General features: G+C 40.9%; 1 long non-coding RNA gene across 2 annotated transcripts in view; it reads right to left on the minus strand.

Moving 5' to 3' along the window:
- Window positions 1-24,497, minus strand: part of LOC110082163 (uncharacterized) — a 121,496-nt gene extending 96,999 nt beyond the window's left edge. The window contains exon 1 of one of the 2 annotated variants that reach the window (XR_013537277.1): window positions 24,097-24,497. This is a non-coding gene — a long non-coding RNA (uncharacterized LOC110082163). The remainder of the gene's footprint in view (window positions 1-24,096) is intronic. The other variant, XR_012088357.2, reaches the window with a different exon arrangement.
- Window positions 24,498-24,846: the final 349 nt, after the last annotated feature.

Consider the following 24,846-nt stretch of genomic DNA (forward strand, 5'->3'; position numbering starts at 1 on the left):
CACACACACACACACACACAGAGAGAGAGAGAGAGAGAGAGAGAAGTTTGAGGTCAAATTTGGCTTTGCTTTTCCAGTTAAACAAAAAAAATCCCCAAACAATTTAATAACAGTAAAAACTACGACAATGCAGAAGGACATCAAAGCAAGAAAGCAACTATAGAGAAAATAGTAATGAAACAAAAATAGAGCTGTAACTTAAATACCTGTGCATTCAGGTAATGGTGACTGTAGTAACTAATGGCAATTGCTGCATTTCTCAGAATGCCATGTTCTTTATTGTTGTCTCTGAAGCAGTTTTACCTTGGACTCAGGAGGCAAAGTGCATTTATATTTTGAATGTTAAGGATAGCTTGTCGGTAAAACTACCTGCTTCACCTGGCCAGAGAACAAAGAACATTTTCTTTTCCCATCATTTGGTTCCTAAGCCACACCCTTTTGTCCATATAAAGCACAGGCTCCTTTCAAATGATGTCTTGCCCCACCCTCATCCATAGCTATAAGCATTTTCTCATCAATATTGTAAAAGAAATAAGCTTGTTTTCTGGTTTAGTTACGGGTATATATTAGTGGACTTTCCCAGCATCCTTCAAGGCAGGTAAGACAAAAGAAAGGGCACTCACAGACAAACGGAAGAAAGTAAAAAAGGTAGCAGTGATTGATCCCCATCAGTGGTGGTAACCTGTAAAGTCTGTGCAGAGCTTGTGTGTACAACACAGCGGACACATAACAGCAAGTGCAAACTGGTAGTAGTGTGGGAAGAAAAAGTGTGAGAACTGGAGCAGCAAGTTGCCACGCTTAAGGCTATAAGAGAAAATGTAGAGCACTGAGACAGAACTCTCAAGCAGCCGTCACCATGAGCGGCACTGGAGGTGGAAGAACATCAAGACAAAGTAGAGAATGCTGAGGAAAAAAAATAAGCAAAATGGAGGAAGCACCATGGAAAAGAGTCGCAGTTAGAGCAAAAGAAGGAGACAATACTCTTCACCAGTGGAACTGTGAAATTGCTTTCAGGTATTTGAAGAGGAGTCTGACAGACAACATGCAACGAAAGACATACAAGAAACTCTGTGGGAGGACATGAGAGAGACTGAAGCTTTGCAAAGCAGAGTCACTGAACCCACACCCTACAAAAAGAAGAAGAGAAGAGCAGTTGTATAAGGCTCCCCACTGCATGGATGGAAATTAAAATATGCCAAGATGATCCAAGGACCCATCAGGTATGCTGTCTCCCTAGAGGAGACAAAACCCACGGATGCATATTCCTTTCTTCTTACCCACATGGGAATAAATGACACAGACAAGAGGAAATACAGAGAAATAACATCGGATTCTGAAGCTCTGGGAAGGAAACTCAAGGGGTTTGGGGGCCCAGATCATCTCCTTGTCCATCCTACCAGTACTCAGAAAAGGAATAGACAGGGAAAGGAAATATTCCAGGTGAACAACTTGCTACAAAGATGATGCCAACTTAAGAGATTTGGATTCTGAGACCGCGTTTCCTGGAATTGGACTGCTAGCAAGTGATGAGTTGCATCTCACAAGGACTGGGAAGAATGGATTTGACCACAACATGAAGAACTTCATCAGGAGAGCCTTAAACTAAATTGGAAGTGGAAGGGAGACACAAGGTCAGAGGTAAAGATAGGTGAAGGCTTGCACACAGTAAGAGGGACAAACTAAGCAGCTCTAATAGGGCCCAATAACAACCTTCATAAAAATGTAAGAAGAAAAGCAGGCAAAAAAAAAAATCACATATATACGATGCCAGGAGCATGGGAAACAAACAATAACAACTGGAAATCTTAGTTCAGGTGAGTAAATATGAGTTGATAACTGAAACTTCACTTCCATGACTGGAATACGGCAATTGAAGGACATAAATTGTTCAAAAAGAACAGAAAGAAAAGAAATGGAGATGGAGTTGTGGTATATGTGAAAAATACATATTCTTGCACAGAAATACAGGAGGATGAGCTTGCTTGTCCCACCAAGAACATCTGGATTAATATAAGTGGGGCAAAAAACAAAAGGAACGTAGTATTTGGAGTCTACTACCAACTACCCAAGCAGGGGGAAGATGTGGATGAAACTTTTGAAAAACAAACTGGAAGAATTTAAGAGACACAATGTAGTAGTAATGGGAGATTTCAATTATCCTGATATCTGTTGGGAGGCAAATTCTGCCAAATATGGCCCTTCTAAAGCATTTCTAGCTTGTGTTGCTGATAATTTTCTCCAACAAAAAGTGGAGGAAGAAAGTGGACAAGTAGCTGTCCTTGACTTCATTCTAGTCAACAGAGATGACTTGGTAGAAGAAATGGCAGAAAGAGGAACTCTGGAAGAAAGTGTCCATGTTCTAGTTGAGTCCTTGATTAAAAAAAAAAAAAAATCAGGGTACGGCCACACGTGTATGCTGGATTTTAGGAAAACCAATTTTAAAAAACTCAGAAATAGGGCCCCATGGCAGGAGATCATAACAGGAATCCAAGATGGGTAGGATTTTTTTGAAAAGAAAGTTCTAAAGGCAAAACTATAAACAATTCCAACAAGAAAAAAAGGTGGAAGGAGGCAAAAAAGATATGCGGTTTTACAAAAAGCTCAAAGAGGGCCTGAAAATAAAAAAGACATATACAGGAATTGGAAAGCACACCAGGCAACAAAGGAGGAATATAGACAAGCAGCAAAGAACTGTAAGGATGGAAATAGGAAAGCAAAAGCTGAGAATACGCTGAGTTTAGGAAGAGATGCTAAAAGCAACAAAATAGCATTCTTCAGGTACATGTGTAGCAAAAGACAGAGAAAATAAATAGTGGCTCAGCTACTCAATGGGAATGGAAAACAAATAACAGGCAACAAAAAAGGTAGAAGAGTTCAATTCCCATTTCAGCTCAGTCTTTTCCCAAAATATAGTCTATGACCCTCCAGGCATATGTGAAGTGCAAATGGAGGAGAGACAGGATTGCAGCTTGAGACTGATAAACAAATAATTAAAAATACTTTTTTTATTTTGATCTAGTTCATATCTCCGGGTCCAATTGAATTCCATCCAAGAGTAATGAAGGAACTAGCTGAAAAATTCTCAGAACCACTATTATTATTTTTTTAAGCATGGTGGATGGGTGAAGTACCAGATGATAGTAATGTTGGAGGAGGGCTAACATCGCCTCTGTCTTTAACAAAGGCAAAAAGGAGGAACCTGGGAACTACAGACCAGTGAGACTGTCAGGGAAAATTCTGGAACAGATTATAAAGCAGTCACTCTGCAACCACCTTGAAAACAATGCAGTAACAACCAGAAGCCAACACAGATTTGTCAGAAACAAATCATTCCAGACTAATCTTATAATAACCTACTCATAATTTGAATTTTGTGGCACAGTGCTTAAACTGAAACACTGCAATCAAGCCTCTGCTCATGACCTGAGTTCAGTCTCGACATGTTCAAGAAGTCAGCTCAAGATCAACTTAGCCTTCCATCCTTCTGAGATCAGTAAAATGAATACCCAGCTCGCTTGGGGGCAAAGTGTTCCTTATGTTGTAAACCACCCATAGAGTGCTCTAAGCATTACAGGGCAGTATATGACTTAGGTGGGGGGAATACAGGATAACACAAAATTGAATGGGATAGCTAATACCCTGGAAAACAAAAAAATATCATAATACTGTAATCACAAATGCCATAATAGGCTCAAACACTGCTTTGAAAACAACACAATGAAATTTAACAGGATAAGTGCAAAGGTCTACACCTATGGCAAAACACTCGCAGCCACACCTACAAGATGGGGGATACTTGGCTCAGTAATACTACAAGTAAGAAGGATCTTCAAATTGCTGTAGATCACAAGTTGTATACTGTATGAGCCAACAGTGTGTTTGTGGCTGCAAAAAAGGCCAATACTATTTAAGGCTGCATTAACACGAGTATAGTCTTCAAATCACACGAAGTACCAGTCCCCTCTGTTTGGCACTGGTTAGGCCTTACTTTGTGTATTGTGTACAGTTCTGGAAAAAGTTCAGAGAAGGGCAACAAGGATGCTTGGGGGACTGGAAACTAAGCCCTATGAAGAAAGACTGAAAGAACTGGGCATGTTTAGCCTTGAGAAAAGGCTGAGGGGATATATGATAGTACTTTTCAAATACTTGGAAAAACTGTCATAGACAAGAGGAGCAGGATCTGTTATTGATCATTCCAGAGTGCAGAATAATAGGCTTAAGCTCATATAGGAAGCCAGATTATTGAAAAATTTCTGTTAGAGCAGCACAACAATGGCCCCAATTATCTTTGGAAACAACCATCTGTCCAATATACTTTGATTTGGATTCCAGCATTGAGTAGAGGGCTGGACTTAATGGTCTTATAGGCCCCTTCCAACTCCTTTATTCCATGATTCTATGAACACATTCTCAGAACAGACAGAAGTTTGAAACTGCACAGAAGAGCACACTGCAAGCATGTGATTTAAGTGCACATCACATTTTTCACTATTATTACTATTAGAAGCTGAGTGGGGAAGTTCATCATCCTGTGCCTTTGCTGGAGCGGTCAGCTGAGCAGGGAGGAGGGACAGCACCAGCTGGGCTATTGCCATGATTGGCATGTTTTCAGTGATGCCAGCCTCATGCACAGTGTGGCAAGTGGTAAGTGGATGCCTGGTTTGGAGGGAGAAGGTCCAATCAGGTCGACCACCTGTGCCAGCAAGCATCTTATTCATCTTCCCCAGGAGACAAATATGAAGATCCATCTCTAATCACTACTAACTTGTCTTTATAGAAGCTTACAATCATGTGCAATGAAGTCCAGGTCTTGATATGGGTAGCCCCTATGCAAGTATGATGTGAATGCATGCAGGAGGCTGTGGCAGCTGATTTTTCCATTTATGTATATACTGGTTTTTCATCATTATCAAGGCTGGTTACCAGAGATCACTATGGCCTTAGGTGGGCATCTGATGCAGCTCTCTGGACAACCTGGGGTCAATTTATTTGCTGGTCACACATGAAGCTTAAACAACATGTCAGGACACAAGGATAACTGATAAGACTATTGTATTATCCCCATAAACTGTATAAATGTTATGCTGAGTTAGGACTCATTTTTATGTAGTACCAATTATAAAGCACCACTAACTTGCCTATGTTTCCATTAACAGTTGCAGGAGCCACACAAGACCATATGAGATCCCAAGACTTGCCTCTATACCATGCCTATGGTCTGCAGACCCTGCCCTAGGAGTGGCCTGGTTTTAACCTGCCACACCAATACTTTCACTGCCATTCTGAACTTGAGGTGCATGGATACTGCAGACTACAGGATGCAGACTCAATAATTCCTTTTTAAAAAACAAAAGAAAACAAGGAAGGATTTCTAGTCTTCATGGCTGCAGAAGTTTATTTAATAAACACACGGGTTTATACAAAGTGAGAGAAAAACCAGCCAATGGAGTTCCTGTGTCATGTTGGAACAGAGAGAGATGCCTTCTATGGGGTCCATAGGTCTACCTAGACCAGTATTGTTGCCACTGACTGGCAGTTGCTCTTCAGGGTTTCAGGCAGGAGTTCTTCCAGCCACCTCCCCCCCCCCCCGGAGATGCTGGGAACCAATTCTAGAATCATCTGCACGGAGGCAGACATACCACAACTCTCCTACAGCCTCTTCTAACCAGACTGCTGGTCTATACTTGCAGTAAATTGTTCTCTTATTCCTGTGTCTTTCTTTCAGTTGCCACACATCTTGTTTAAAATCAATTCATTGGCAACATGCTCCTCCCCGTTTTCTTGAATGTTGGGAACACATCAGATTATGTTTCTGGCCACAAGGTGTTCTGCCGGCCACCTATCCAGGATGCCCAGCAGCACAAGGCTTATTCTTTCCTTCTCCGAGTACTCAATACAGTTCAAAGAACCCAGAAATGGGATCATTTAGTCCATACCAGACAGAATGAACAAACATTACCTTCTCCCAAGTTCTTGGCCCTATGTAGAAATAATGAAAGAAAGTGGCAACCAGGTTCTCATCTTATGCTGAGCTTTAGAACGGGGCCAAATGAAGACATTTTGACACCTGTCTGCCTCTCTAGAATCCTCTTTTCAAGCTTCAGTTTTCCATGAATTGGGTTTCATCACCACCACCTACTGCGGCCCTCAACCATATCTCCTCTGTCCCAATTGCCGGATCAGCCACTTCGTACTTTCCTCCATAGCCACCCATCTTTCCATGGCCCATGATGCCTCACTCTGAATCAGCAAATGTAGAGTATCTGTCTTCAGAAGGAGCAATTGTGGAATGATGAGCCAATACGTTTCAGACTCAGCAGAAGCAGCACTGCTGTTTTGCCATGGCAGCAGATCTGCTTAAATGGTATTTGCTGCTGTAGCAAGTCAGGTGGTGCCCCTGTGGATGCTCCTAACATCATCTCAGATTCTGTCCAACAATGCTTTGCTCTGAGAAAGATTCCTACTCACCTTTCTCAGAACAAGGCATTGTGGAATGAAATCTGGGATGGCTCCTCGAGGACTCATCTTATCTTGTCTACATAACAAGCCTTGCTTATCTTGCCTATGTGTCAGGGCTGCTGTGGTATTCTTAGGTTCACTCCCTTCAATCCAGGACAGTTCTTCGGCCAACATCAACTGCTCCCTGGAAAGGCAAGTGCACCAGCTTTGTTCTGGGTGGCTGGCAGGGGACAGCAGGTGAGAACTTCTTTTGCCCATCCCACCCTGTGACCAGAGCCAAAATGCTCCAGTTGCCTCATTGCAAGGCCAGGCTTTTAGAATGTTTGGAGAAATTTGTGTCTCAAGCACAATATGGAAACATTTCCCATTCTGTTGCCCTCTATGTATGTCAATGAGGGGGTGGGGTCAATAGCAAAGGTAAACAAGCTGGTTACCAAGGTCACCCAAGATCCACAGAGCCCAAATTACCTTGAAAATCTTAAAGAACTGCAATTTCACCAATTCAGGCAATCCCTTCACTAGTGCCAATGAAAACTATGTCATACCTACTTGAAGAGGCAAAACTCACCACCTGGTGGCCCTCATTTTGATGATGAGGCTTTCCCATAACATAGTCTGGTCTTGAGGAGACAGCAGGGAGGCAAACCCATGCTTATCTCACCCTCGCATGTGAGGACAAGAAACCACAAAATTATTCTGTAATGTTCTTGATAAGAGAAGAAAACCAGAATGGATTTTGTACAAAGCAAGAGAACAGGAATGGTTTTTGTACAAATTGCACAAATAATGGCTTAGCACAGGTAACGCAAAAAGATGATTGTCACTGCTTTGTTTACTTGGATTTTTAAGGACTGAAGCATCAGAGGAGCCCTCTGCACCTTTTTAAACACTTCACAAGCTATTCTGTGTTTGCTCTGTATGTGTGTTTGTGTTACAAGGAAAAACAGAGCCCCTTGTTTCTCTGTCCCTTCAAGGTGAGGACTGTCACATTGCTTGAAAACTGCTCGTCAAGGGGCCTAGTCAGGCGGAGTCAGCTCAGTTAAACAAGAACGGAAGATTTCTGACAACTTGACAAGATCATTCTTTACATCCCTAGGTGACAGATGCACAGTTCACCTCTAATACTCAAAACCTAAACACTCTAGTACAGACCACATTCCACTGCCACACCTTTCAAGAATCCATTGTCCCTTCCACACCACAAAGAGATGGTGACATAGGGCCTTCTGGAGGCAGAGCCCATATGAGGAAAACAGTTTGCAATGCACAATTTTAAAATGGTAACCTGGAGATTCTCTTGCATGCAGCTTGATGTCCCCAGAGGAAACAAGCTCAACATTCGGGGGGGGGGTATCTATTCCTGCTTCCTCCCCTATCTTTCTTACTGTCTCATTCTTGTTGTTAAGCCTCCAACTTACAGAGACCCTATGAAGAAGCTGTTTCCAAAATGACCTGTCCTCAACAGCCCTGCTCTTAGAGCTGTTTTATGAATTGCAATAGGTTGGGTATTTTTCATTCTTTGGATGGAAGGAGTGGTTATGTAGGAAAACAGGGAAATACATTGCTTATGGATCTCCTTTTAGAAAAGGAGTGTTCTCTCTTTTTTCATATTATATAACTATAATATTAAGAGACACTGGGATGTGGAGAAAGTAGTTCACTGAAAGCTGTTATTCCAGTATTTTGTTCCTCTGTTTAATACTGAATTGAAGGAGAAATACTTAGGGAGAAATTAAATACAATTTCCTAAATTTTAAAACCACTTTTGCTGAAATACTTAATCTCAGAACCTTTGTTCAGAAATCTGCAACATGCAGATCTTTTGTAGCAGCTGCTAATCTTACAGTGATGGCATGTGGGATGAAAAATGCAGCACTGCAGACTGGAATAGAAGAAAAGGTGCACTTGAATTAAAAGAAATGGAGCACTGACGGGGAATGTAATCTGCAAAATAACAGCACCAGCTCTGCCATTAGGGACAGTGAAGAAGCTGCTTCGAAAGGCAGACACGAGGAAATGGGTGGCAGGCTCCCACACTGCTCTGACCTTCTGAAGCTAGTCTGTCCTCTCATACCAGCTCAATGCTCTCTGGTATGGCGGAAGATATTGGTCTGCCATCAGTACTGAAATAAAATTCAACTTCTGATACAATCAACTTTGGTACATGAAACAAGAATATGAGAAGCAGAGAGCTGCTTCTTTGCCTTACGCACTAAAATGTCTTGAGCCCCTGCAATCTCCAGCAACAATAAATTCCAAAATACACAGACAGAACTGATAACATATATTGACTTCTAAGTAAGAAACAGATCTTTGTATATAGATATACAGAATCTACTACTCACTGAAAAGGCACAGACTGTGAATCAATACAGAAAAATTGACCAACAGGTCACATATCACAGTGCAGCCTTCTACAACCTTGTACCTTTTCCATGAGGCAGTCACTAGAACATGAGTGGGCAACTTGTAGTCTTCCAGGCATGTCAGATGGCAGCTCCCACCACCTCTAGGATGTACAGATCCATTGTATATATAATCATTTGGTAAGCAAGTCGTGTAGATTGTCCTACACCATTTAGGCAGCCTATTCACATACGCAGATCATAGTGGTTGAATGGTTTGTATATATGAGTGAACCTGTCATTGTGACATGCTTACTCCAGTCCAACGCTCATCAGGTGTGAAGTGAAACCAGATTTTGGGACAGCAACGTTGCAGCCATGCTGTGGTGCAGTATTGTGGGACTTATAGTTCCAAACATAGCCTTTTCAAGCTCTGGATAAAACATGTACTTCCACATGTCCTCTCCCCTCGTGACTCAAATTACCCAAGGGACCTCAGACTGAGCAAATTATAAAATATTGTGAATTGTAAATTGAATCCTAAATATTGTAAAGATATTATCACTAGGTAGTAAGGAAAGTAGACCTACCTATTATAATCTAATCCTATATTCAAATTTCAGGCATAATGGTAAGAAGTGAACCATGGAACCTTCAAAAGGCACACAGAGACATCTGTGCCTTTTTAATATATTCATTTGTGACTCAATACAGATCTGCCTAATTATTTCAAATCAACACGTGAAATTTGCCACATGCCAACCTTACAGTCCCTTTACTTCTGTACTTCCTTTCCATATTATAGCAGATAACCCTTTGAGTCCTTAGGATCCACAACCATTTGCCTCTACCATCCATCCACATTTAGCTCACTGTCTCCTCTTTCCTTCAACCATCCTGCTTTTTTATCCCTCCTTCTAGTCAGCTTTTAGGGGTTTAGATCAAGGATGGTTCCAGTCTCTTCAGCATCAGGGCCTCCCCTGAGAGGTGCACCAGTGGTGAAGGGTGGCAGGCAACTAAAAACCACTCACCACTGAAGGTAGCTAAAAACCACTCAACCCACAAGGCCATAATACTCTGTCCCTTCAGGGGAATTCTGAGCAGTTTCCTAGTTGTTTGCCATTGCTATTTAGCATTTTCAGGTTGGGAACATAGGCCAAGCCTACATTCCACCTTTGGAAGCTTAGCTAACAATTGCATGAGGATACTGGGTGCACATACAGGCTGGCCTCAGATTTTTCCTCCTACTTCTGGAATATACCATTTCCCTCTTTGGGCCTGACATCAGGGCTTCCTCAGCCCAAATGGGCTTTCAATTCCCTCACAAACATCACAAAATGGTGATAATTCAAGTTAATGTTTTGTCAAGCTCATAAAATTGAAGCCCACCTGAGAGATTCATTCCTTAGGTATACCCTTAACACAAGTACTGAGCTCTACATTCCCACTTCATTTTCAAGTCCTCATTTCACACCGTCAAGCACCTCTGCTCCCACTCACAATGAAAAAGTTACTAAGTCCACAGAAAAACAAGTGCATCATAAACTGTATTATAAACCAAACCAAACCATTACTTTTCTTAACACCTTCAATTTCACAGCACCTTCTATATAGCATGGAATACTATAGAAAAATGATAATGTTCCAGTTCTTTGCTACCATAATCATCTCAGAATGAAGTGGTTTCAGTGCTTTCCACAGTCCTTTGTACTTCTCTCTGGCAGATGTAGATTATACAGCAGATCTGTTTAACGTGTATTGTGTATACAGGACAAACAATGTTGATTTAAAAAAAGAAGGCAACAGGGCACATCCTTTGCTAGTGTCTTGGGATGCACATTCCACAATTTCAGGGACTGCATTAAATAACTGATGATTTCAAAATCTTTTACTGCAAAGAACTATCTGGAAAATGACAATGGGGTTTGGTGGAAACTTCCATTTATTACACATAGAAATATGAATGATGTAATTAGTATCAGAAAAGTGATCACTAACAATAAAGAAACTATGGATGATACTTTTAGTTTCTGACTATTTTATTTAATTGTACTTGTCTTTTTGAAAAAGGAGTTGGGGGGTCATACCAGAATGGCAGAAACACAAGAGGGGGAAGCATATCGTAAACTAACATCCACTGAAAGGATATTGTAATTACTGCCTATTACTTGCTCTAGCAAATCCTCTGTGAGGTTGCATGATGTACTTCAAGAAACACTATGAAGACAACAGAGTCAAACCATCTGGGCAAGAGAGTCACAGCAATGCTAATCACAAAGTCAAATTGCATTAGCCTATGACAAAGACATGATATGCAGAGGAAATGTTCAAAAAACACATGCTGTCTGAGGTTGGAAAGATGTATTTTTGGACCATAACTCCAAAATCCTCCACCAGCATCAAGCTGCCAAGGGATTCTGGGAACTATAGATGAAAACTATATTTCCAAGCTCTGAATTCATGAATGCTCCAAATAGGGAAAAATTAAAAGGGCCCTGTTGCTTTTCTAATCATTAGTTACTAGAATAAGAGAGTGCACAGCTGGAATGATTTAAATCAAGGTTATGTTTTGAAAGTCATGCCTCTTATGAAGAAGTGTGTACGCTAACCGACTGCTATAACAAACCAAATTAGTTTGCAACTAAATGGGACATTAATTCTATGTAGGAATACAAATGCAGAGCACATGGCCAAGAGCCTGCATATCTTTTTTGCACTAGAATATTGTCCCTAAGCAGAAACAGTTCTGTAGGACTGATTCTGTGAACCACACAGTGAGAGAAATACGAATTGACTTGCTGTGAAATCACACCAAGAAATTCAGGTTTCCCTAGATTTGCCTAAATTAACTGGCTACAGGGAGAGGAGGAAATTGGCTAAACAGCCTTGTTTACAGCATGTTAATGTAACTCTCCTGTAGCCCTGCAGGAAGCACAGCCATAGGAGAACTACTTGATAAGTTGTAAACAAAGTCAGAATGGCAATTTCCTAATCTCATTCTTCCTCTTTTTCTCTCTTTGGGTCTAGATGCCCTTGTGCAGCAGCGCTGGCACCAATCTGTTTTAAAAAGTGGGAGGGGGAGAGAAACTGCACATTCTGTCAGGGAGGGAATGGTGGATAGCGAAAGATCTAATGTTTTCTGCATTGGTTGAAGCAATCACACCATCTGAACCAATGTGAATGGCTTTGATAAATAGTTAAAAAAAAAAAAGTAGAAGCCCTAGCAGCAGAGGGAAAAATTACAGATCAAAGGCAAAAAACTCCAGGCTGATTTTCATTGACTTTTAGATCAGGTGATCAATGAAAAAAAAGTGGATCAGCTCATCCCAATCCTGCAACTTTTTCTACATTTTTTGCCAATAGTAATACTTAAAATGTGGAGTATTTTCAAAAATTTGAAGTGCTTCTTAGTTTTAATCTCTACAACAACTTCTTAAAGTCAATATTATTGTCAGCATTTTATCTCCATTTTGCAGGCTGGATGGGGAAGATTGAGATCAAGCTAAGGCTCTTAATCATCACACTCTCTCTGTTTATGAGGAGGTTGCTGTCAGAGCCCTGGGCAGGCTGTCTTGAGGTCATAGCTCCTGAGCTTCTAGTAGGCAAGGGGGAGGGATAGCAGGCACCTGCAAGCAACTAGCTGATGAGGTCCACCTGCAAGGGTGAGGGTGAGCCAGAGACCATGATAAAAGAGGAAGCCCAGGAGGGTGCAGGGCTTCTTTCAGGGCAATGGAGTGAGAGGCAGAGACTTCAGAGGAGGAGAAAACCAGAGGAGAGTCTCTCTCAGGGCAGCTCTCAAGGCTTGGGGTCCCCAATTCTGCACCCTAGCTGAGGTGGAGGCTGCCTGAGAAGAGAAGCCTTGGATTGAAGTCCTCTTGCTCATGGAGTAAAGAAGGGCTGCAGATGAGGGATCCCAAAGGCAGGACTCCAGGAGCCTGCTGTACCCTCTGACATGACCTTGGAGCTCACTTCATCCAATGGAAATTGCAGCACCCACTCCAACCATTGCTGCGGTGCTGCAATGGAAGCACCAGTCCAAGGAAGAGCAGAGGAATGGCCACCTCAGCTTGTTTTACCAGCCATCCTTGAAGAACCTTCAACCAGAGCCAGGACCTCTTTGCAAGACCAGGACTCTCAGAGTTTAACAGGAGATCCTCTTAAAAGGATATTCCCTGGAGGATTACTGCAGGGAACTCAACACCACCACCCCGGGAAACTCCTGCAGAGAGTTAAGGATAGTGTGCTGGTTTCTGTTGGCTCCTCAGTCACAACAAAGACTCGTCTTGGTTATTTTCTAAACCTGGAGCCCATGGAATTATTGCCGGGTGACCCTGCCACCATGAGGGTGGGACCAGTGGCACTCACACTATTGAAATTAAGAATACACATTCAAATGACCTTAGCCCATATTTTATTCCCTCTCCCCCAAGCTTTGTTGGCTTGAGATGGCTATAAGCTACAGCTCATAACATTTTTTAAAGAATTCATTACATGACGCATTACTTTGACATAGAAATGGAAATAATACTTGCTAAATTCTTAATTTTTGTTGATTTGGACTTTTAAAGCCCTAAATAAGAGATTCCTTGCCTTCATTTGTTGGCAAGGTTGAAAACAGACAGTCCTTGCAAAGAATTTATATGAGACACGTGCAAATACAATCATGTTTAAGAAAGTCATGAAACTCATAGAGCAATTACTTTATTTTATAGAAAACGAGGTCCAGTTTTTAGCAGCTGCAGCCAGAGCCGATCAGGAGGACACTCAGTGGGTAAGCTAGTTACCTGAGACCACGTATCACTAAACCTAACAGGGCATACTTCCGAGTAGATGTGTATAAAGTTGTACTGTAAGTTCACATTACATGCACAGAAATATTTCAATATCTTTTTTAAAATATATAGAGAAAAGTTGTTTTGGAATAAACTGAAGTAGTGTGACTATCCGGTTGGTGGTCCCACTGAGATTAATAAACTCATTAAATCAACTGAGAATATTAAACCAACACTTGTATAAATCCCACTGATTCAACGGAATTACTCTTGGACTATCTATTGGATTTGGCCCAGTGGGCTACTATGTTAGCATACACATATAAACGCCTTCCATCATTTACAATAACTACCGTCTGGCCAATAATACACCTACACTCTTTAAGTGAGGTAGAGGATTATAGATGATCAACTTTAGATAGTCTTGAATAGCAGTGAAATCAAGTATATATAAAGTCAGTATGGTGTGGTGGATAGGACAGCAGCAATTTTCAGAAATTAAACACCCTCTTCTACTCATCCCATCACCTTCAGTGACCTTCCCATGAAAAAGAATTCCATGGGACACCTGGAACCTTCAAGCAGGCTTTCTATCAGTGACTGGCTGTTTTTTTCTTAAAAGAAAACAAGGCTGATGTTTTTGTTATTTTAAAAATATTTTAAGAACTGTTTTTATCCACCAGTTATAATATTGTATATTTTTAATTCTTTTGAAATACTGTAATAATTTATTGTTTTTAGTTTTCAATACTGTTTCTTTTGATACTGTAAGTTGCGTTATATGTAGTTTTCTTAAAGAGAAAGGCAGGGTATAAACTGAGTGAGTGAGTGCATTCATGCATGCATGCATGAACGAATGAATGCATACAAAGCCACTCAGAACGAGGAGATATGGAGCATGGTGTCATCAATGTGCTGATACTCAGCTCTATTTCTTAATAAATTGCGAATAAGGTGCAGTTATGCCAGTCGTTAAACAGAATTGGGCACAGTAATAGACTGTATGGAAAGACAACTAACTGATGAAACTTCCTGGCAGGACTGGGGCCTTATGTACAAGTGCTTCTTCAGCCCTGAAGGCTAGCCAACAACCCACCCAGAATGAGGCCACTCTCTTGAAAGGAACAGACTCCTATCTTGAGAGTACTCTTCCATTCATCACAGCCACCTGAGGGCCAGATGATCTCACTTGCTAGGAGTATCTTTTACCAGCTTTGACAATCACAATCTGTGTGTGAATTACAGTCATTCCTGGATAATCTTGCTACAGTGGTCCATGTAATGATTATCTCAAGTCTGGATTAACACAATGCCTACTGTGGGCAGCAACTACCCATGAGGATGGACCCAAAGTCTTTGGTGATGCAAATGTGGCTGCTCTGTTACTGTATGCAACAATCACTGGAATGGGCATAAGTGTTGGTCTAGCAGTTGATTGAATGGGCCTACTCTAGTTAGTTCTACCAGTTGCATTTTGTCCAGTGACCTTGCACTGTAATAATAATTACTGTACATGCCATCAAGTCAAATCTGACTTATGGCAAACCTTTCAAGGGTTTTCTTGATATGAAGGATTAGGAGGTAATCTACCATTCCCTTCTTTTGGGGGCGCTCTGGGACTACTTGCCCAAGGCTACACAGGCGGGCTGTTCTCTTTGGACACACAGTGGGGAACTGAATTCCCAGCTTCTGGCCCCATATCCAGATACCTAATTCATTGAGTTATCCTGCCTTGTACTACATACTTTGATACAGTCTTCTTTTAATATGAAATAAATCATATTAAATAAATAGATAACACATTCTCTGCCACACCTCCATTCCAAATCAAACTCTCCGAATAGCTTTTCTTTTTATTTATCTTTTAAGAGAAACTGAAGTGTGTTACATAAGTCAGCTTCCTTATTAATTTATTTGGTAGCCCTTCTTTCTTCGTAGGGGAGCTGATAATGTACAGAAAATATATACACATAGAAGTACAAACACCTAAAATCATATATCATAAGTTTGCTAAAATACAATATGAACAATGCAAATTGCAAATAAAGCACTTGCTTATTACCCCATTTACAAATAAAAATATTTCAACTAGTACAAGCAGATCTTTAATCGAAGGGAGTACCACACCCAGGAAACAGCCTAATTAGCCTCTTATGTATTAGATACCATCCAACTGTAGGTTGCTATCTGTACTACTAACCTATTAATATTTTTATTCCAGTTTAATTAATCACTAGCACTTTCAAAAAAAAATCAACTACTCGATTTCAGCAGGTCTTTGAGAACTGTAAAGAACTGCATTTCTCAACAACGAAGTACCTTCCAGATGTATTGGTCTACCACTCCCACCATTCCGAGCCACTGTGGCCATTAAACACCACAAAAGAGAAGGCTGGTAAAAGGATCCTGAGCTTCCTTATAGAAATATAATTCCCAGGGATCACTAGGAAGATAGAGCAATACATAATCCTCTTCAAGGCCTGTTTTACAGATAAACTGGCTCATGCACCCTCTTACCCTATGATCTGTTCATATGATTGGTGGCATGAGATGAAGCTATGTTTATACAATAAAAAAACTTTATAAAAGTAAGAAACAATACGATAGCCCCAATTCAGCGCTATACAGTCAGCTGTACTGTCCAGAAATGTGAAACATCCATTACTAAGGAACATATGGCAATTCACAAAGAATCTAAGAAAAGCAAATACTGAAGCACTATAATCTTTCTTATTAATTGTTTTACCTACTGTTAATATTGGCAGAGCCAATAATGACCTTACAAGAACAAAAATAGACTCAAAATTACTAAGTCCTTACCCTAAGTAGTAAGCTTGTGAGAATATTTTAACTTTTTTATTTCAGAAGTAATTGTGGTTAGAAAGCCTTAAAAATAAAAACAATCTAAATGATTAATATTTAATTCTGAAGACAGTTTATGTATAAGTATAATCATCTGCCTTTTAAAAATTGCCAGAATTGTACAGGTTTCCTGTAACTCTGCAGTAATAATGTGCATTTTCAGGCACTGTATTTCTAAGTAACAATATTTGTATGTTCTTGCCAATTTCCATGTGGAAACACTAGAGATATGCATGGTTCATGCATGACAGCATATGGAAAATAAAATATTTGCCCCCAAACCACTCATCACATTCACACACAAAAATTCCTCCTATCTCAGAGTTGAAGGATTAAATGCACTGAAACAAATTTCAATGTTTAATTTCAACAAGTCATGCTGAGAGAGGAACTCAAGCAGCAAAAGTTGAGACAATATATTATGTACTCTAGCGCACTGCACAACAGCAAAAAGATCTATTAATCTGTTTTTCTGTCCTTTAAAGGTCACTAAAATGATAGTTTGTACATAAGGACTTCATCTCGGCCATTTTACCAGACAAAAGGCAGAGGGCTACTGCATTGTGCCCCACCCAGCTCAGTCTAAGATGGATCATGTTTTCCATTTTGCAGCAATACTGTAGTACAACAGCTTTCCAATTAATTCTCAATTTCAACACAGTTTTTTAGCATATCTCAACACACACAAAGCACTCTGAATACAACTCCATGCAATAAAGGATAGTCAAAATTGCGAAGGAAATCATACTGTTTTTCTCCTTTCATCACTGTACGGGAAAGGTGCAAATATAAATACGTTTGAGTTAAACATTCTAAAACATCTTTAAATTATTTCATACATCTTTTTTTAAAAAAAGAAAGAAAGAAAGGAACATGTGCCACCAAAAAGAACAAAAATGTTTTTCAGTTTATACAAATAGTTTACATGGCGAAAATGGTCTTTTCCTCTAATGGTACACTGGACGCATTAATTTACTTACAAACAAGCATTTCTAACCATCTAAAGGAAGTGAAATCCATCATCCATGAATCTTGATATTAAGGTGAAAATGTGTATCACTGAAATCAGTAGTGCCATATAATTTGACCGTAGCAAATAATGACAAAATCAACATTCACATTATTTCTTCCTCCATCCACAGAATTCTATACTGTATTTTGTATCTGAAATGCAAATGTTTTGATATACTTTTCTATGACAGTACTAAAAGACAGATCTAGATAGAGAGGAGCATCAAATTAAGTTTGCACCATTAAATAATTAAAAATACACACAAAGCATGAAATAGTGATATCTGGTAGAAAAGGTCCCTCATAAAAAAATGTCAGGTTGTTTTATTACAGTTAATTATAAATCTGCATATTCTGCATACTGAAAAACTGTTAACAGCCAACAGCCATGGAGGACATAAACATCAAAATTAAGTTTAAAAATTAATCAAAGCAAATAGAATACACATTGAAAAGGCAAATATTTCCTAAAGTTGATTGTATTTTCTTAGGCTATTTTCCCCCAAAAGCTTTAGATTCAAGTCTGACATTCCAAGAATTATCGGTTTTTGTTCCAGAAAGTAAAGTAGTGTGTAAATATTTACACAGTACTTATGACTAACATTCCAAATGCATAGTTCCACTTCATCATAGATCAAGCAGAAGCTACCACCTCTGAGGTGGGCTGAAACTTTTCCAGTGCAAGGTAAATGTATTTTCCAAATCAGTTCCAGCATATGCATTTGTTATCAGTAGAGGAGTGAGGACTGCATGTGGTCCTTTTCAGGGTGGCATTGTACAGGCCTCCAGGTTGAAACAAATGTGAACTGCAGCTCCAATAACCCTGGGGCTGCAATAGCAGTCAAAGTATCCATCAGAAAATTCTGAACTCTCTGATCTCTTGGGTGTAAAAACTCATTATGGTTAATCTGGTGCAAAGCCGTATGGGAGATGTAGCGCTGCTGACATAATGTTTCATCACAGGCTCAGTCATGCCAGTCCAAGATCTTTTAAATCAGTTAACAGCATATACAATACTGCCTCGCGTAATGGCGATACATACTGCCTCGCTTAATGGCGATAATCCGTTCCAGAAAAATCGCCGTTAAGCAAAAACATCGTAAAGCGAAATTAAAAACCCCATTGAAATGCACTGAAACCCATTCAATGCATTCCAATGGGGTAAAAACTCACAGTCCAGTGAAGATCCTCCATACGGCGGCCATTTTCGCTGCCTGTAATGCGAAGAATCCATCCCTAAACACAGCAGGGAGCCATTTTAATTACCCGGCAGCCATTTTAAAACCGCCAATCAGCTGTTAGAAAAACATTGTTTTGTGAAGAATCAGTTCCCGAAGCAGGGAACAGATCATCACAAAGCGAAATTCCCCCATTTAGACCATCGTTTTGTGATCGCAATTGTGGTCGCAAAAAGATCGTCACAAAGCAAATTCGTTGTAATGCGGGGCAATCATAAAGCGAGGCACCACTGTATACACAGAGGTATGATGAGCACTAGAATCACCAATTCAGAAATAACTGAACTCTGTGCACCTTAATTAATCTCCAACATAATGAAGGACCTTCTCTTTAGGTTTTAGTTAAGACACAGCCATCTAAGTCTGTCTTTTTTCCTGTAGCAGAAATGGTTCAGCAAGGTCCAAAAGAAGAGTGAAAAATGCTTTGTACATGCTTTGGGATCCTACTGCTGGGGGGAAAGAAAAAAGGCCACTCGATACTTCATAGTAAAGCACTTTTAATTGTGTCAGACTTCAAAAAAACAGTTGTCTGATATAACATGTCTTATACAGAGACCAGCTATAACCTGTGAGGAGAAAAACACTAAGTTAGCCTTGCAAAAGAGTCTTAAGCTATTAAATTGTTAGCTCGAAAAAGCAAAAGAGAGAGAGAGAGACCCATCACATTAAGCATGCCTTCCTTCACATACTTCAAATATGTAGAGAAATCCTGTGCATGTAGACTTACAGACTGATTCCACTGTTACAACCTATTAGGAAGAAAAGCAGCGTCAGACACATGTCAATAAGGCCTGAAAAGGGTGTGCCCAGTTCTTTAACAGTGCCTGATTACCAGAGCTTTGGAAAATTACCTTTAAAAGCAATTAGTTACACCTCTACCTAGAAGGCTCCCAAAGCAATCTGCTATCATTTACAGATACATTCTGAAAAGTAACTATTGACTTTCCCATTCAAAAATTGCTATAACAGTTGCCATTTCAGTTGCATGAAAAAGAATCTCTATGATACAAACTGGTGCCTGTGGTACAACACATCCCTAAGAAGCCTAAGCCAACATTGAAATGAACTATAAACAGCGAGGATGGTTTTGAGTCCATATAAATATAATATATACAGTACATATCCTTAATAAAAAGAAAATCTCTTAGTCAGGTGCCATAATTATTTTTCAGAAACAATACTCAATAACAATGAATAGGGTGACTTCTAAAATGAAAAATTACTCTCAGAATGCTACACTGGTCAGAGTCTGACACTGAGTAAAATACGTGGGATTATAAAAACAAAAAACAAACAAAAACCCTATACTGGATGATTTTACAATCCTCTGCATTTTGTTACTACACAGAGAAGGCACACCGAAAAAGCATTTCCCAGCCAGCCTCCTTGGACATGCACTGTACCTGGGGAAGGGTTAGGGTTCTGAAAAGCAGCAGAGCACAAAAATGCACCAATATCTGCTCAAAAGTAGGCTTTGACAGCGAATTCTGAGCACAACCAAATGTCACTCTTTTGCATATAGCACCACCAGCAGCACTAGTCATCATCATCATCATCCACACAGCAGTGCAAAAACAATCCTTTTCTTGCAGATACAGTCATCTGCTCCAGCTCCATTCTCACCAAGAGGAAAGTGAATCGCATGGCTTAGGTCATGAGTCATGACTATAAAATTGGGAGAAAAGACAACACAAACACACTTGTTTAGAAGCATAGAGTCCAGCTCCAGCAACAATCTGCATTGTACACAGAAGGAAAGTAGATCAAATGGCGAAGATCATGAATGCATCCCAAATGTATAAAAATAAAGTCCTAAAAGTACATCGCAAAAGGCGTGATGTTATCCTTTGTTAAGTTATAACTGCAATGCAACTTAACTTCCTTTTCCAGTACTGAAGATGTAAGTATAAGTAATGAAGTATTTGTAACTAGTTACTTCCAAATGCAATTGATTGGCTGGCAATGGTTTTGACTAACTGCAGCAGTCAAACAAATATCTACAGCCCCAGGATGCTTTGCAACAAACAGAATTCCTTTGCATCAGGTACAATCAAACCTAATCAAACCTGCCAAACTGTTCATCCATTTCATCTTAAAATTAATCCAAATCGCAATGCGGAACTGCTTCTGACACTGTGAAATGTCCACTTCATAACAACCATTTTATTTCATTCTTTTAACATTCAGGCTGAAGAGTTCTGCTGAGCCCAAAAGTTTGAACATCACCTTGTGGGTTTTGATCCTAGTAAAGGATATCCGTTTATGGTAGGGTCGAGAACCTTTCACCCTCCAGATATTGTGGACTTTAACTCCCATAACCCACAACCAACAAAGCCAAGGGGAAGAGGAAATGCCTACATTGGAAGCCTAAGTAAAGATTCTCTACTTCAGTCTTAAGGGATCTGTTGCAACCTGAAATGTATTGTGTTCTCCTTTGTCCCAGTGCTAAATGATTTAACAAAGGCTCCCGCAATTTCATATTGCTCTACACTCTACTTTCTCTAATATTATAGAAGCCCAGTTCATATTGCCACACTTTTATTGTGCCAGCAATGTCAAGTTTTTGGAACTACTGTGTCAATCTGAAAAACTAATTGTTTCTTCAGCTTGAATGGCAATTTAGCAATAGGTGGGTGTTCTGGAATGCTCCAGTCCATAATTCTATGCACATACTCAATGAGAGAACTTGATGTGCTGTTTTTCTTCCAGAACATTCGAATGCAGCAGCTTCAAGGCAAATATATGAAACCATAATAATAGAATGCACCCAATGACAAAAATTCCACAATATAGGGTCTTATATAGAAGCTAATCACTTTAATGCTAACATTTATACAGCATTTTTATAGAGTCTGACAAATGTCTCATATCTATCACATCCATAATTGAGCTCTCTAAGTGGCAAACTAGCATCCAATAACCAACCGTATACTCACTCCTACATTTTATGTCAATGCAGAAATCTATGTTCATGGCAGATATTCTCATAACAATTAATGTAGATTCTAAAAGCAACTACATGCAAAGTTACATGGTAGTCAAAAAAAGTTGCTGGAAAGATAGCTTTTAGAAAATTTAAAGGAAGGGTACCAATATTCTATGATTCTGCTTTGCTTTCTTAAATTCTAAAGCCCTCTTCTCTTATGTGAAGGGAAGACAATAGCAAGAATTCTAGCCAATGTAAATGAGGATGCATGGTCTGCTCAACTACTGCCTACCTTCCCATAAGGTAAAATCCCTGCTGTAGTCCTGTACATATATATCTTATATTCCAGAACTGGGTTCCTGGGTCCACTGATTATATGGGTTTTAAAACAGGGTGAATCTACGCACATCTACAGAGAAATAAACCTCACAGTATTTAGTAGGATAACGGTTGCTCTAAAAATTCATTCCCAAAAAGGCCACCGAAAGGCTCAGTTTGGCTCCTGCGGCAGAATTAGAATAAAACCATCCATAAGACAGAATTTCTTAATAAACATCAGGGAAATAAACCTTCTCCAAATTTAGTTTCATAAAATTTACTTTGCATTAGTGCAGCATTAATACCAACCCATACCAAGATATGAACCTCCATTTCCAACTAAGTCCTTCATCCATCTTGAAAATACTATGGAAGGAAACCAATGAAACCAGCCAAATAACCCTCTTTTAACTCATCCCTGAACGTCTGTACCCAACACATACTTCATTCACTATTTACCTTGAATCTCAATAAGAGTTAAAATGGAATGGCACAAATGACCACTATTAAGAACTCAATTGTACCAAAGTCTCTCCATTAGCAACTCTTGAAACAAACACAAATCTTACCCTCTTAATTCCATATTACCACTATTATGTCGTGCATTTTCTATCTATGGTATTATGAGGGCTCTGTTATAAAAATGTTACCATGCTGCAGCTTTTGGCGCATTTCCCTACACAGATCGACGCATGCCTTCTGCGCCACTCCTTTCCTGGTTCTGCTAAGCCTTGACTTAAAATGTGTCATTGCTCAGACTTTTCCTTCCCTTCCCTTTTCTTTCTGGATTAAAGAAAATACCTTGGCTTGACCAAGGTCAAAGACAATTTCCTGAGAAGGAAACATATATTGTGTCGTCCCATCCTACACATTTGTTCTAAATCTATCAATGATTGCCAGTTAAACTCAAGCCCTTGGCTACAGCTAGCTTCATTCTGAAGTCAGGCAACGTGCAGTCCAGACAGGGCACAGTATGAGACACATATCTTGGCAAAAAGTCTTGGTGACACACCCCTTCTTCCATATTGTGGAATTTTACCCAACCAGCCTCCAGACAAACATACCTTTCCAAACAGGGCAGTAACAAAACTGTTGGTACATACTAATAATTTTCATAGTGTCCTGTAGCAACCATTAAGCATCCTGACAGAAACTGATATTTGATATGTATTTTGGTGCAACTCTACACAATGGGGCTTACTTCCCTTGCATGTGTGCAGAAGATTGCATCTTTACTTTCTAGGGACTAGGTACCACTGAACTGCGCAAGATTCATATTTGAGGAGACATTTGTGGAGACTGCACTACTAGTACTGTAGCCTTCACTGAAGCACAATTCAGTTTCATTTCCTTATTTCTTGCCCAATCTAAAAATTATTTTTCTTTTTCTTTTCTGTCCTCATTTTCATTGCTTGACATACACTTCTGTAGCAAATGACAAATGCAACTGACTGTGACTGGGCTGGAGAAAGGAAAACGTTACCTATCCATTCCCTCCCTCTGTTTTCCAAACATTTATATTTTAAAAGAGATATACATCTATAATTGTTCTCCTTTTGTAACAGAAAACAAAAATAAAGTACTCAAATCAACCACACAATTCAAATGTTCAAGAGAATAATCAAGATTTGCCTTGGCTGTTCAATTGCAAGAAAAGGAATTATTTCATGGGTTCCCCAAACATGAATCAGCCCCTTTCCCCTTTTTTCCATTTTCTTCAGAATTTGCACAACTTTGAGAGTGGGGTCAAAATCAACCCTATTGGTTCTTCTCTGCTTAATCCTTAGAAGTTCTAAAATAAAACCACAGAGAAGCTTCCCCTCTGGTAACCTTTAAAAAGGAAATCGACATTCTCATTACATCCAATTAATGAATTAATCATGCCACCGCTTGGCTCCTGCGAGTTCCCAAGCCACCTTCCTGTTCGCTTTTACCTCCTTTAGGTAGTCCGCTCGTTTGACGCTAAAGCTCCTCGCCTGACAACTATCCTCTCTCCCTTCACAAATCCCCGGGGCATAGAAAGCAAGGGAGAACCCCGCAGAAATGGGGGACGCGACTCAAAGCCCTGGCCCCGTCTTGAAGCCCACGGCGGGGAGCCCCAGGGGGGGTCTCCTCCGCCCCCCCCCTCGGTCCTTCCCCGCGGAAGCAATGGCGGTCCGGCTCACCTGTTCAGCAGGGCAGGGCGGCGGGCGGCGGCGGCCAGCGGGAGTCCCTCTCGGGCGGCGGCGGCGGCCCCCGGACCTGGGGAGGCTGCCGGGCGGAGATCACCCAGGGGAGGGGCTGCGGCGATGTCAGAAATACCAGACACTACCATTCCCTCCTTACTTATGGGGGAAGGGAGGGGCGGCGCGTGCGGCGATCAGGTGACAGCACTGCGCCCCTACACTGCAGAACCGGGTGGTTCCCGCTTGCGGGAGGTGGGGGGGGAGGAGAAGAGGGGGAAGAACCCTCAGCCTCGCCGCGTTCGGATTTGGAACTCCCGGCTGATTAGCATTCTAGAACGAGCGGGGCGGTGGCGGCCGCGGCAACCGAGGCAGCCGCTCCACGTGACTGAGCGGCTGCTGCTTGGCTGGCGCGCGAGGCTTGCCGTATGCACTCCGGGTGCCTCCATTGATACGCCGCCTCGCTCGTCTCACCGGACCTCCTCCCCCACCGTGAATGTGCGCGATCGCGGGGAGGGGGCTGGGATCAGCGAGAGAGCCGGGGAGAGCAGGCTATGGGGGGGGGGGGGGAGAGAGAGAGAACGGGAATCGCTGTCGTTGCCTCCGCTTGTCACAGCTTTGTCGGGCGACATGGTCGAGGAGGAGGAGGAGAAGGGAGGGAGGCCCGGCTTTTCCGCGGAAGGGCGCAATGTGCACGTGGGTGGGGAAGAGATGCCGCACGAACTGGACACGGCTGCCCTCGCCTCTCGGCGA

The sequence above is a fragment of the Pogona vitticeps genome, chromosome 6 (genome assembly GCF_051106095.1).
Source record: "Pogona vitticeps strain Pit_001003342236 chromosome 6, PviZW2.1, whole genome shotgun sequence".
Taxonomy (NCBI): domain Eukaryota; kingdom Metazoa; phylum Chordata; class Lepidosauria; order Squamata; family Agamidae; genus Pogona; species Pogona vitticeps.